Source organism: Rhynchophorus ferrugineus, unplaced genomic scaffold (genome assembly GCF_030347505.1).
Source record: "Rhynchophorus ferrugineus isolate W39M unplaced genomic scaffold, kcgeb_rfMv2 rfM8, whole genome shotgun sequence".
In the NCBI taxonomy this organism is placed as follows: Eukaryota; Metazoa; Arthropoda; class Insecta; order Coleoptera; family Curculionidae; genus Rhynchophorus; species Rhynchophorus ferrugineus.
Genome location: NW_027472587.1, coordinates 2,636,872 through 2,651,830, shown reverse-complemented (window position 1 = coordinate 2,651,830; position 14,959 = coordinate 2,636,872). Strand labels below are relative to the sequence as shown.

Genomic DNA, 14,959 nt, shown 5'->3' with positions numbered 1-14,959 from the left:
CCTGAGCAATTAGACTTGCTGATTGACTTTTTGACAGCCAGGGACCTGCTCCAGCACTTATAACATTCACTGAAAAATGAGATATTTATATCCTTTTACGGTTTAATTTGTTTTTCTAAATCTTTTGCCTTTAACTTATTTTACATTTTATTTGCGCTACACATTGTCAGTGTTATATTATATGTTATATATTTACTGTATTGTATATTATATTTAAATTAAATACTACATTGTAATCGACCCTAAATAGCCCAAGAGGCTGACGGGCTGTATAAACAAATAAAATTAAATTAATTAAATTAAAGTTACCTGACTGGTGAAAGAGTGAGAGGAATTGGTCTGTTTTCTGATATAAAAGAACCCTCAGTATTCCCTTTCCGTGAAATAAAATAATTTTTTAAGTTAATTTTTTTTGTTGAAAACCCTTTCACACTTTATAACTTATATTATATCATTTTTGAACCATAATCAAGTCGCTAGTAAGACGCAGCAGATACAATACGCAAATAGTATTAAACCGAGATTTAAAAATAACTATTACAAATATTATGAAATCTGCAGCTGTATATACCACAGGGCAATAAAATCCGTTCAAAATCGAATGCAATTCTCTCATTTCGGTCCCATCGTGGGCCATTAAGTTCGAAATGTAAATGCGCGGCCAACATGGACGGCCAAAATCCAAAAAAAAATTTTCGGCGGATGCCAAAAAAGAATCCCAATGCCCACGTCGATTACATAAGTCATATTTCAGCAACCTGCATGGGGAAATCAATGAAAATAAACTGTTGGCATCGTGTGCCAAAGGGCAGATTGTGTAACGCACTTTCCTCGCTCCAACATCAAAACACTCACCGAGATTAGAATCATGTGCTATTATTCGGTGTTTGTAAAGATTCGCGCTCTAGTTGTTTATGTGGGAAAACGGTTTCGGCAATCGCTCGAATGTCTAAGTATCGAGACGTGTTGTTTTTCGCTTGATGTTGATTGGTTTTTGAGTAAATTGCATTGTTATTTTTGTACAAATGAAGATCGATTTGGATAATTACCATTCATTAAACAACAACAGTATCATTAATCAGCAGAGTCAGCATTTACGTTCAGTTCTGAGTAATTTGTTTACAAAAAATAATACCTTTAATCTTTGGAGTTTTAACGATTATGCATGTTTGGCTTTGAGGATATATGGCGATTAAAATGGTATCAGTCGCTTAGGACAATTATATCAATGGGATTTCAAAGGGTTCGCGAACACACTCCGCTAGTATGGAGGAAGGTATTAGATGTGGAATGCCTGCGATTGTCATTTTTATTGATTTTTGTACTGGGTTCCACTGTATACACTGGCCCTCACTTTGGGCAGCTTTAGGAGCTGAACATGTTTCCCTAAAATATATTAAACTTTTTCAGTTATCTTAAGATGGTTCCGTTACATTCTATGAATGTGAAATGATTTGTTAAATTAATTTGAGATCCGAGCCGGTGTTTACCAAGAAGATGTCGCCTTTCCGCTGATTTTCAACATAATTGTGGATGAAATTAAGATATTTCTTTATAACAATATGATCCTACAAACTTCTATGGTAAAGAAAACGCCAAGGTATTGACGTTAAAATGTAAATATTTATGTTTGTATTTAAAGACAATATTAAATAAGATTGTAAAAGTTTCTAAGAATTATACAACTAGTGAAATATTTTCATTTCAAATAAAACAGTAAATATTAATTATTCCAACAGTTTTTTGCATCATCGTCCTCTTTTTTAATGATATTTGCATTCTGAATTGTTGGAAACTCCAATTCTGCCAAATTTTGTAGTTTTCTGCATAGGGTCATGAGATGGTCATGAGTTATTTCTTCTTCCACACAGTCAAACAATAAATTTGAGGTGGAATGGAACCTGGTAACTAGCAGATCTAAATATGTAACATTGAAAATTTAAACAAAATCATACAAAAGTGAGGTTATTCATATATTTGATAATATTTATGCTCTAAAACAAACATATTAATTTTTAAACCAATTTTATATGTTATTTTATAGCGTTAATTAAGCCATAGAACATAAAATCTACAAACTGCTTACTGGACCATATATAATAAAACAGTTTCCAATTATTTTGAAACATTGCCGTATCAGTTAAGTTTAAGAATACATCCCCAGTCTGGGAAGTAACACAAAATTGACTTAAAGAGGTATTTTAGTCTAGAAATTTCAGAAAAGAGACGATTTTTTTCATATTTTCAAAGCTTAGTCCTTTAAGATTATGCTCTTAAGAGGATTTTTAAGATCTTATATTTTTTCGGAGATAAACTGTTTTAGGGAAGCGAAACGCGCTTTAAACGCGTTTTTCTCGAAGCTAATTTTTTCGATGCGTTTATCTACAGAATTTATTTACTTATATAATACCACTAGAATTCACCACTTTTCAGACAATAATACTACCTTAAAATATCAAACTGTAAAATTGAACATCTGTCAACAACATAGGCTTCAAATATTAACGAGTTTGTATGAATATTACATATTTTTTTCTTTTCATTTATTTCATAATGAAGAGAGGAAAGCGCATGAAGATCAGGAAGACTGACCTAAATCAATTTGGCAAATATAAATTGCTCCTTTGGTCATATTTAAAAAGCCGTAATTCACCCGCCACATTCACCAGATCTTGCTCTTTCCGATTGCTACGTGTCCCGATTAATGGCCCATAACCTGATCATTCAGCAGATTCCTTTTTACTAAGAAGTTACAAATTGAATCGATTTTTAAATCACCTCAATACCAATATTTCTAAATAAAACATCAAAGCTACAAACATTCCCAATACTTATCTGTACTATCTGTAATTAAATATGCTATCTATACAGAGCTCTGTTATTTTGATGAGATAATTATTTTTAACCAGACTTTGGATTCTTGAAACAATACTCAATAGATCATTGATGATTTTTACGGATGGGACCTTGGGTTCGGAATGCAGGTGGTGATTTTATGTGGTAGCATTGGTCACCTGTTCAAGGCATATGCGGCAGACCGTAACGTAGACGTAAGCGGTATACCGTGACTTCAAGTCTTGAGATTTCCAAGGTTGTTGCGCTTTGCCGTTTCTTACGTTCATTATACAGATTTTGTTGATACATCGGTGTTATTAACAGCAAATCCGTTACCGTTGTTCATATATTTCAATTCAGATTGTATGATTCATAAATGGTTTCACATTTGATGGTGGTGAGTAAACAATTATTTAACTTTGAATGATAATTTATCAAGTTTAAAATTTTGTTTATATTATTAAGTGTGACGTTACTAATTGCTAATAATATTGTAAATAGTCGGAGTGGCGTGACAATGCGTATTACGACCTATATATATTTTTTAATCATTTTGAACAGATATAAAAATAAATGCTATGATATGATATATAAATAATATGCTGTAGTGGCGGTCAAGCTCTTGTTATTGAGCTGTACCCTGAACCTTTGAGTTATCTCCTTTACGCCCAGCCAAGAAGGCATTAGCTATATTACATGCAATCAGTACAGTTAAGTTTTAAATTTATCTTTATTATTGTTTTGAAAATAAGGTTCTTGTTCATATTTTACTCCTAGATTCCACAATCATCTTTTATCTAGTGTATCAGCTAGTTGGTTCTATTTTGATAGTTTTCTATGCAATATAGGCGAATTACTCTGAACAGCAACATGAAGGCCAAATATTATGCGGTAAAAATTGCGACATTGTAAGAGTTGAGTGAAGAGATCATTGATTGGAACTTTAATGAATCTTATGAAACTACTACAGCGGATTATTATAAGTAGTAGTTAAAGAGAATGTTGAAGGAAAAATACTTTTAATACATCAAAAGACCAGCCAGGATAAATTATTTTAAAATAGGTGGTTTCAAAGGTGTTGAATCTTGATTTGCTGATCATATTTAATTATTTATTGCGAAATTCATATTAATTATAAGCAAGCTAAGAAAACAGTCGCCACTAATCTGTCTGTGTTAAATAAGCTGCACTTGCACTTAAATTTATTCAGTAAAATTAAAATTTGTTCATTAAAATTAACAGTTTTACAAAATGACTGCAGCTGTAGTGAAAATTTAGAATTGTTTTTATTTCAAAATGGAATCAATTTTATCAACGTTTACCTACCCCTCTATTTATATTATATTGCTTGGTACTTCTCACATAAATAGTTTTGTATGAAAATTAAGAATTAATATTAATTAAAATATGACATTTTTATGTTGATATTATCATCAAAAACTTTTAAAAGTCATCAACATTTTTTTATTGGAACCTTGGATTATTTCAACCTTTTCTCTCAATAAATAATAATTATCGAATAACTACAATGATAATATAAGAATTTTTTTTTTCATTTTTTAAACGTTAGTATTTTTTTCCTTCTTTCAGTTGTTTGAGTCAATTCTTACTAATTTTAAGTTAAGAGAGAGGAATATGTCAAAGAAAAACTTATATTAACCCTGGTTTTTGTGGTATAAAAACAATAGAGGAATGTTTTTAGAAGAAATGACAACCATTAGCTATATATATCCTTTGTTAATGATATTCATATTCCAAATTGTCGGTGGGGGATGGTACATTTGGAGTGGAGTATGACCGGGTTAATAATTGATTTGGCTTTGTAATAAACAAACCAAACCAAAGCAAACCATAGCCATAGAAAAAGTCAAGGGTTTTATTTTATCTTTTAGCCATTCCCATAATATAATTGTGGTTGAGTTGCGACATAATTGTCGAGCCTATGACTCATGCTTCTTCTCTGCCATCACACCAAAACAATGTTAGTAGGCTTTTACAGATTTCAGTGGTATGTTGATATAACACCCTTCATGGCTACTCCAAAACATGACATTTAGAAGATTTTTTAGATTATTATATTATAGATTTTAGAACAAAAATACTATGAGATCATAGAGATAATAAGCACATTAAGCATAAGCAATATTTATATTCTTCAAACAGTTAAACTATTTATATATTTACCCTTAACAGATAAAACTAATTTCCTATAAACTAACTGGGACTTTTTATAGTAAATTTTTAGTTTCGTTAATTAAACTATAGGAAAAGACAGTTGTTGGGTTTCGAAATTGGTACCCAATGTGTATTGTTGGTATCTTTGTATTGTTGTATATTAATATAATTTTATTTTTCTTTATATGTTACTAATTATAGTGGAGATAGAGCGTATTTTATGTGCACACATTAACATGTGATTGTTTAAAATTAAAATATTTTTGACCGAAACCAAATTTTTTTCAATTTCCAATTTAATTATTTTTATACATAAATCCTTTTGTAGGGTGGTTTTAATCATTTCAAGACTATATTCTTCATTTATTGACTTAGTTTTTATTACTTTTACAGGTTCATCCTGCCAGCTCTAACTCATTATATCATAATATGTTATATTTTTAACGGTTTACCAATGTAAAAAGATATAAAATATCACTTATATAAACACATTTTTTTTGGCAAAATTTGTTTTTTGTGTTCAACATAATTCCCTTCAAGGGTGATAAACTGATTATAGCGACTCTCAAACTTTGTAGTACGATTTGGCCTTTGCTGCAAAATAGGCCTCAGTTTCAGCGTTCACTTCTTCGTTCAACGAAAATATATTCCCAGCGAGCATTCTTTTGAGATCTGAGAACAGGAAATAGTCGCTGGGGACCAGATCTGGAGAATACGATGTATAAGGGCAATTCGAATTCCAATTCATGGATTTTTGGCATCGTTTTATATGACTTGTGACACGGTGTATTGTCTTGGTGAAGCAGCACTTTCTTTTTCTTCAAATAATGCTATGTAGTCGCTGTTGGCGGTCCTTCCTTTTTCAAGATAGTCGATGAAAATTATTCCATGCGCATCCCAAAATTCAGACGCCATAATCTGGCCAGGCGACTGTTGCGTTTTCCCACGCATTGGAGCAGCTTCATCCTATGTAGTCCACTGAAATGACCATGTTTCGTCTATTGTCACATATCGATGCAAAAACTCGGGTTTATTACGCTTGATCATCTTCAAACAGTACTTCGAATCATCAACTCGCCGTTGTTTTTGGTCAAAAGTAAGCTCGCCCGCCACCCACTTTGCACAGAGCTTTCTCATACCCAAACATTCGTGAATGATATGATGTACACGTTCAGTTGATATCTTTAGAATGTCCGCTATTTCATTCAATTTCAATTTACGGTCATTCAAAATCATTTTGTGGATTTTTTAAATGTTTTCTTCAGTAGCAACCTCTTTTTTGCGTCCACTGCGCTCACCGTCTTCGGTGCTCATTTCACCACGTTCAAAATGTTATAATTCACAAACTAATGATCCAACAGCTGTCAAATTTATACACGCATCTTTTGAAGGTTAGGACAAACTAAAAAACATATGGATTTAATTCTAGTAACGATAGATTCTAGTAAATTCTAGTTTAATTCATCTATGTATCACGCCGGAGACTTTTTAATTAACCTGTTATGCATCTAAAACTAGAGCTAATTGATACTGTTTACAATAATTTTTGAGATTATTTGCTGAAAATACATGAGAATAGGATATTTATGTATTTGAAACATACTTAATGTTGGATAGTACAAAACAAAAAATGTTTTTGATGATTTTAAACAAGTATAGATACCGAAGAAAAAATAACTTAACTTTACAAACAACACCGTGTGTTATCTATCAGTGTACTTCACAAAATTAAAAGGATAATCCATCGGTTTTCCACATACACATTTATTTTGTCCTTGTCTTGAAACTAAAGTCTATTTTGGTAAAAAATCTACATTTATTATGATCTCCCATAATATTATAAGCTATCTATAGATAAAGTTTAATTTATACAGAGCCCAGCTTGTTCGAAAGGCCGATTATATTTCGGCCAAGCCGGGCAAAGGTTAACTATATCTAACACCACTTGACTATGGCAATTATCTTTAAATTCGAGTGGATTTAAATCTCATTCGCATATTTGTATTTTAAGTTTTTAATTAAACTTTAATTGATATTTGAGATAGGAGATTTTTTATGTAGATGGCTGTTGTACAAAAATGTTATATGATGACCGTCAAGTTTGGAGATTATCGAAAGGAATGTTAAACGGCGACTCTCAGTTGTTTTATAATAATGACTAGTAAGTTAATTGTATATATTTATCTTTATTTAGTGGTTTTTATGTTATTTCCCCGAATGAACAATAACTCTTGAACGATAAACAACTAGTTAGTTGGAAACAATTATGTTTAGACATTCTTTATGTTGGTACTTAATATAATATATTTTAATACATTTCTTTGTGTAAGACTTTTTGCATTTCCCAACGATTATCTTATTGGGCTGTCTTAGATTTTGGTAGATAACTCTGAGATAATCACGCTCAGTGATGAATATTTCACTACTTCTGAATTATCCCATGATTTTATGTACTTTCGATTGTCATGGTGGAACTATTTTTCGTCTCCTGTCACCAACCACTAGTAGCAAGAAGTTCTCCTTATTTTGCATTTAGAGCGCTGGTTCGTAAATTGATAAAAATATGTCCTTTCTTCGGTCAAGTTTATATAGAACCCTCTTTTTTGTTTTTGTGCGATACTTATACCTAGTAACGGTTTGAAATAGGTTATTGAGTTACTCCTAAAGTTTCTGTGATCTCTTCTTTAGTTTGATATGAATTTGCATCAATTCGGCATCTTCAAAATTTAGTGGTCTTTTCTTTGTCACTGGTGTCAAACGTTACTGGAACGACTACTTATAATATCTTTTATTGATAAAATATGTTCTCTAGACTCCTTATATAGAATAGAAAAATCAATGCAGATTAAAAAAAGCGTTTTCCTCGAGTATTGCACAAATATTGATATGGTTAAAGCACAAAAAGATGTTATATATACTTCCAAGAAATAACGCATACTGAAATGTAGAGGGATATTATGAAGTTTTAACATGATTGTAAGTACTAGATGCTTGCATGTATTTTCATACTTATATGAAAATTAGACTATCAATTTAAAAAACTATTAAACAAGCTGATTTGACTATTAAATTCGATAGTTTTGACACTTTTCTATATAAAATAACACTTTTCCACTTAGAGTTATTCAGTGTATACAGACGCTAATAATAGAGCGATCTAAACTATATTTTCTATTCTATAGTTTGGTTTGAACAAATTAGTTGCCTGTTTGTCTCTTTTGGTTTCAAAGATGTCAGTGAAAGAGAATTTGCGGAATAAAAGACTTCAAAGACTATACATTCCAAGACGTATTGGAGTAATTTTGATCACAACCAACTGAAACTCAAAAAACTTCCAGATTGCTTAACAAGAGTTTTTTTGTGGCGTATTGTGAACGAAGTACGAAAATGGATCGCTAATTGGATGCCAGAGAAACATCGTTCTTTCGACACGACGTCGCTATGTTGCCAGAAAGATGAGAAAAAGTGTAGGATATGATGGAAACTATTTAAGTTAATATATATTGTACCAATTTTGTACAACACATTCCTTTTTAGAGTGAAAAATGATCAGAATACTTGCAGGCAACCAATATTTATTTTATAAAATTTATAATATATACTTTATTTTAACTTTATAGTATATCTAAAGCTTATATTATTGAAGGACTTAAACTACAATTGATTATACAGCCACAGTAGTTTGCCACAGTTATTTACATTTTACTCTTTTCCAAACCACCTATAGTATCCTCTGGAGGACTAATCCACCAAATTAACAATTGTATATCCAAGTAATATATTTTACTTTCATTAGTTCGTTGCCGTGTTTCTTTATAAAGTCATTCTAATATTACTGTATTTCTCCTTAGATTTTTCTCTTACTACCTATATACATTTTTCTTAATAAAATTAGATTTAATTACTGCCTTCCCAACTAATGCATTTGCCATATCTGCAAAACAGTCAGTACTATTTATCTCTCCAATCATTTTAAACAAGTGGTCATATATATTCTGAATAATTATGTACATATCTTGCACATAAATCTTTCACACTCGCACTGATTGTCTACAGTTATCCTATATTAATTATATACTCACCTTTAGTTATTTCTACTCTCATTACCCTGTCTTGGTAATTTGCAACCTTAAATCATAATCCCATATCCAGAAAGATTCATTCAGTTACTTTCTGAGCCCGTATTCAAGTGAATAACTATACTGTTAATTTCCAATCACTAGTTCACTATTCCGCTATTAACACGAAGAGGAATAAAGCTATGAATGAGTTGAATGAATTATAAATAATGTATGAATCTAATTATATATAATCTAGGAGTTATAAAAAATTATTGTGGTTAACAAAATCTAATCAATCGTTATTATAACTTTTACCTTTTCGTTTTCTTTACTCTCGATGCTCTTTATTAGCATCCGCAAACTGAAATAAGAAATCTTCCTTGATTTTATTATATACTTTTAAAAATTATATTCTTTTAAAAGCAATATCTAGAATTTCCGTTACATCTTAATGACATGAGTATTTTTTATAGACATAGTTAGCATTACATCTTGATGATACATGCCATATACATAAATGGTAATGGTTTGTTCATTTTAGCAGTTTCAGCTGCGCCTGTTCCAAACAAATAAACGCCAGTTTTGACCGAAACCGCGAGAACTAGTACGATGGTCGATATTTTTAACTTATTTGCGTTTGAAATAGATACAGATCGTTATTCGCACACGTTTGCATCATTGGATATACCGTATTTTGCATTTCCGCCATTTTATAGATAATATCGGAGAAAGGAGGTTGTACGTTTTGATATTTCCTTACGAATTTGATGAAATACGACTCTTCGGTGTAGTATGTATGAGTAATAAGATGCTACGGTATTCATTTTCTCTTCCTTATGTATACTAGCATTACTAATAGTGAACGTTCACATATATTTTTAATGTTGCTACTTTTACTCCCATTTTATGCCTAAATATATTGACTATTAAATATTTAAAGCACCATCGCTAATTTTAATCGATTTTTTAAGTGATTTTGCTTATAATATATTAAATTAATGAAAGTTGATCATGATATTTCAATATGATTTTACTTGTAATCGTACATGTGTGAGGTTTAATTAAATTTGTAATATGAAAGTTTATCCTTTATCATACAGGAATTATTATTTATACTACATCAGTAAACAATATAATTTGAAGTGAAAAAGGCTAGATTAACTTAATAATATTTTTAATTTGTTTGTGCTTCCATACCTTCTAAATTACCATTAAGATGTGCAGGTTTTTTTCAAAATAAAAATGTAATGTAAAGTGTTCCTGTAAATGAAGCTTACTCATCTCAAAATTCCATTATAAAGTTAGTAATACTTGAATGTAATATTGTTGATGGAGATTTAAATGTATGATTTTTAATTAAGTTAAGAAATTTTACATAAGTGACGTTTTCTTTTAGTAAGTACAGGGCATTTATTTGTAGACTTAACAATACCAAATTAAAAATTTAAAATTGCTGAATTTTTATTTAGTTTAATTTCATTAATTGTTTTAAATAACATTGTCCCAAATAAAAACCTAAATTTTAGTGTCAGCACCCAGATTTTTAGAATATATTTTGAATGGATACAGAAGATATATTTTTATAAACTGTTTAGTTCTGGAAATTTATAGTTTTCAATTAATTAGGAAACGATATCATATATTAAGAAGCTTCTCAATTCTTTAAACCTTTGTAAATACCTCTGTGCAATTTTTGTGCACTAAATTGCCTTTATTAGGATATAATGAACAAGCAATCACTATTTTCTGTTGGACCAGGTTATGTGAGACTGCCTCTGAGCTTACCAATACAATAAACCGAAACCGTTTCACGGTTACCTCTGTGGGTCGCTACTGCCACTGCATTAAATTTGGGGGTATGGCACCCGCCATTGGGTACGAGGACCCATCGAAAAAACAGATAGTGAAACTAACAATAGATTCGCGAACTTGAGTTAACACACATCCTGTCGTATGGGGCAAAAGTTGTGGCTGCAGCGACGGATGAGGTCGTTTCACCCAGGGAGGTTAGCCGTGACGTGGTGTTTAGCTCCCAGCATGTCGACCAGCTTGTGATTAAGCGAGTTTTCAGAAGAACTTGAGCTGAGTTTGTGTTTGTGGAAGGATTGAAATATGAAGTGCTTGATTTCTGAAAGGTCAGTTTCCTTGTGAATTTGATTATTTCTGACAAACCATGGAGCATTTGAGATGCTCCTGAGGAGCTTATTTTGTAAAACTTGAAGCCGTTTCACCTGTAACCACTGTTTCATCAGTAACAACTTCTTTTGGGCTTCCACATCGTTCACCGTCTTCGGTACTCATTTCACCACGTCTAAACTTAGCATACCAATCCTTGATGGTTGATTTTCCTAGGGCAGTGTCCGGAAACTCGGCATCAAGCCAAGCTTTTGCTTCAACTGTATTTTTTCCCTTCAAAAAGCAATATTTTATCAACACGCGAAATTCCTTTTTAGGCATTTTTTTCACAATAACAAAAGTTGCTTCACTCAAAAGGCTATAATTCACAAACTAATGATCCGGTAGCTGCCAAATTTATACACGCATCTTTGTTAGGGCTAACTAAAGAACATACGGATTTAATTCTAGTAGCGCCATCTGTGTGTAAGGCCGGGGACTTTTCAATTGACCTGTTAGGTTCGGTCCCGATAAACCCTAGTTTTAGGTAAAGGAAAATAAAGGTAAAAGGAATATAACAAAAAAAATATATATGTATATATATATATATATATATATATATATATATATATATATATATTTTTTTTTTTTCCGAAGTTTACGTCCCCTAAAACATGCCGTCTTAAAATGTCTGTGCTTTCAAAAGCGCTGTGGTATGGCTTATATATTACATTAGAGTAATATGGGTACTACCATAGTGTACTAAAACTAATTGTTGGATGGTGATCCATACTTACTAAAACAATATTTGTATTGTATCTGTGTTAATAACTAAATAAGCAATCTACAAACATTCATTTATTATTTAAATCACTTGATAGTAACAGAACGCTTTTTCTCGACTAAATTGTTCCACATGTAACCCCTATGAAGAAACTTCCGATGAATTTCAAACGTTAAACATTCTGAACTATTTCAATGATCGCATAACAATGGCTCTTAAGCAATTTATGCGCTAGACGTCTGCAATCACACACACACTCTATACGAAATTACGGCGAGTCTATTAAGAGTCCCTATTTATCTTTAAACATTAGATACGGTCGCCATAAAAACCTAATGATCAGCGAACTGGTTTAGCCAGTTATGGATGAATGAAGCAACCACCAACATTCGCTTCGATAAATTTATGTTATACATTTCGAAATGTTTGTTTAAAAGGGTATATATTCCATTGTTAGCGGCGGTAATTTGAAAGTCTGTTTATTATCGTTAGGGCTTGCGAAGTAAATAATTATATGCGGTAATTTGATTTCTGATTTGCTGGAGATGAGTGTTGAGCTTGAGAGTGGTCGTTAACATTTAAAACCAATTTTATTTTTGAAGGAAGCATCTGTTATGTTGTTTTATGGTTATTTTAGTACCCTTACATTTATAATTAAATATGCTCGTAAAATAAAAATAACGCTACTGACACATATTTTATTATCCTCCACCAATAAATGTTACATTACTCGGGCATAGAATGGATCCACACTCTCTTTTCAAAAATTAAAACCTTTATTTAGAGAACTAAAATTCATTCCGTGTATTAATAGCACTAGATGTGATCTGTTAATATCTATTATTATATTTAGAGGGTATTATAATATAGAAATTTCAGAGAATCGATTTGTTTCATATGCCCAAAGGTTAATCCTTTAAGAATATACTCTTAAGAGCATCTTAAGCACAATCACAAGTTTATACGGTTTTGACCAAGAGGAACCAAAAGCTGTTTATAAATGGGGAGGGGGGTTTTGAATCCAAATCTACACCTAGTTTTTTAATTGGTGGTAGTTTTTAAGTTATTCAATAAATTAATTATTTTACTATTTTTTTACTATTAATGACCTTTTATTGATTTAAAAAGTATACATCAGAAGTTAACATAAATTAAACTGAATCTTTTATGCTGCTTGGAATCTGTTTCATGCATTAGGGTCTATCAATAATGATTTATCATATCTTTGTTGAAAAATCCTTGGTATTGCCTTTCGACTTTCGCTATATCTTGGTGTAGCCCCTCTTCTTGTTCGTTGCTCGTGTTGTCCAAGTCTTGTGGGAGAAAATCAAAATGTTAAAGCAGAAAATGTGTTTTGAGAGACATTCGAGCTCCAATCTTGTGGTAATTTTGCAACAAATGATCAATTAGGGGCTTGTAATCCGGTGATTTGTGGTTACCGAAAAAGTTGTGAACAGTGCTTTGAAATGATACCCATACTGCTGCTTCAAGAGGCGTAATTTTGTAAAATTTGCATCAGCCATTAGTTTCAGGTCAATATCAGATTTGACTAATATTCCTTCTTTAATTTTTGCGTATGACAGTTTTGGAAAAAACTTGGTTAAGTACTGAAACTAACATTAACTGACTAACACTAATTAGAAGTAAGCTGGATTATGGAAGTCAATATTATCACACTGCAGCTCCCTCCTATGCGAGGAGACTTGACCCAGTCCAGAAGTCCGCAAGCATAGCATAAGTTCGTCACCAGTATTTAGTAGGATCAATCAACTAAAAGCAACAATTCCTGCTGCAGTCAACAGAACCACGGCAATACCACCATGGCAGTACTCCAATATATCCATAGACCTATCCAGGAAGATACTAAATAAGGAATATATTAGCCCCTCCATAGTAAAGAAGCTCTTTGCCCAGGCACTTGAGGTGAATTATTACTAATTAATCACTTCACCATTTACACGGATGGTTATAAACGGAAAGATTTTGTCGGTGCCGTATACACATCAAGTCTCATAGAGGAGCACTTTTGGATTCCTGCTATTACTAGCATTTTTTGTGCAGAGATTTTGGCCATTTACAAGGTCCTAGCTGGCCTGGATAGGTCATTAATAGGCGCACCGATACTTACAATATCGGACTCAATGAGTTCTTTGAATAGTCTGATTTCATTAAAAACAGTCCACCCTCTAGTTATAGCTATCAGAGAAATAAATAGAGCACTGGAGAGGAGGGAAAAATTATCTATGGATTCCCTCTCACAGTGGAATATCGGGTAACGAAAGAGCAGCTATCTGGCGAGCAGAAAGGAAGATTCTTAAGAATTAAGATAGAATAAGGAAGAATTAAACTAAACGTTCTATTTAGTAAGGAAGACGCTAAAACACACATAGGGACTCTATACAAATGACTGGATCAAATAAATTGGGATCTCCTTATGGAAAATAACGAGTTGTGGGATATCAAGGGGGTTTTTCATCAATCTCCTAATATTAATAACTTTAGTAGATTCCAACTGAGCGTCCTTGCTCGGCTGAGAATGGGACATAGAGACTAACCCATGAGCATTTGTTAAAAGGAAAAGACCCCCACTATGTGATCATTGTCAAATACAAAAGAGCGCAAGCACACTCTTTTGGACTGTAGAAAACTTGAAATACTAAGATAGCGACTCGGGATGCCAAGGTCATTAGAGCAACAAATCGCTAATCAGATTACATAACAAAATCGCTTTAATTACTCGTCGGTTATGAAGACGAAGTTTTTAAGGCATTTTTAGACTTGTAGCTAGACAAATTGACAATGGGTCACTGTCGTTCAAGATATTTATACTGTGCTATTTTCTGCATTTATATCGATAACATTCATCGAGAAGAAGTAGCAATCATCTACATGCATACGTCTACATGATTTTTCTGTTTTCTTTATAACGTTAGCACAGGAAATGAAAACTATACATTTTACCTACTTATGCAGCTTTATTCCGCATGCG

At 32.1% G+C, this 14,959-nt stretch overlaps 1 protein-coding gene across 3 annotated transcripts in view; it reads left to right on the top strand.

The window, feature by feature from the left end:
• pasilla (RNA-binding protein Nova-1-like protein passilla) overlaps positions 1–14,959 on the top strand; it is a 289,380-nt gene that overhangs the window by 193,755 nt on the left and 80,666 nt on the right. The gene's annotated exons all lie outside the window — the stretch shown is intronic.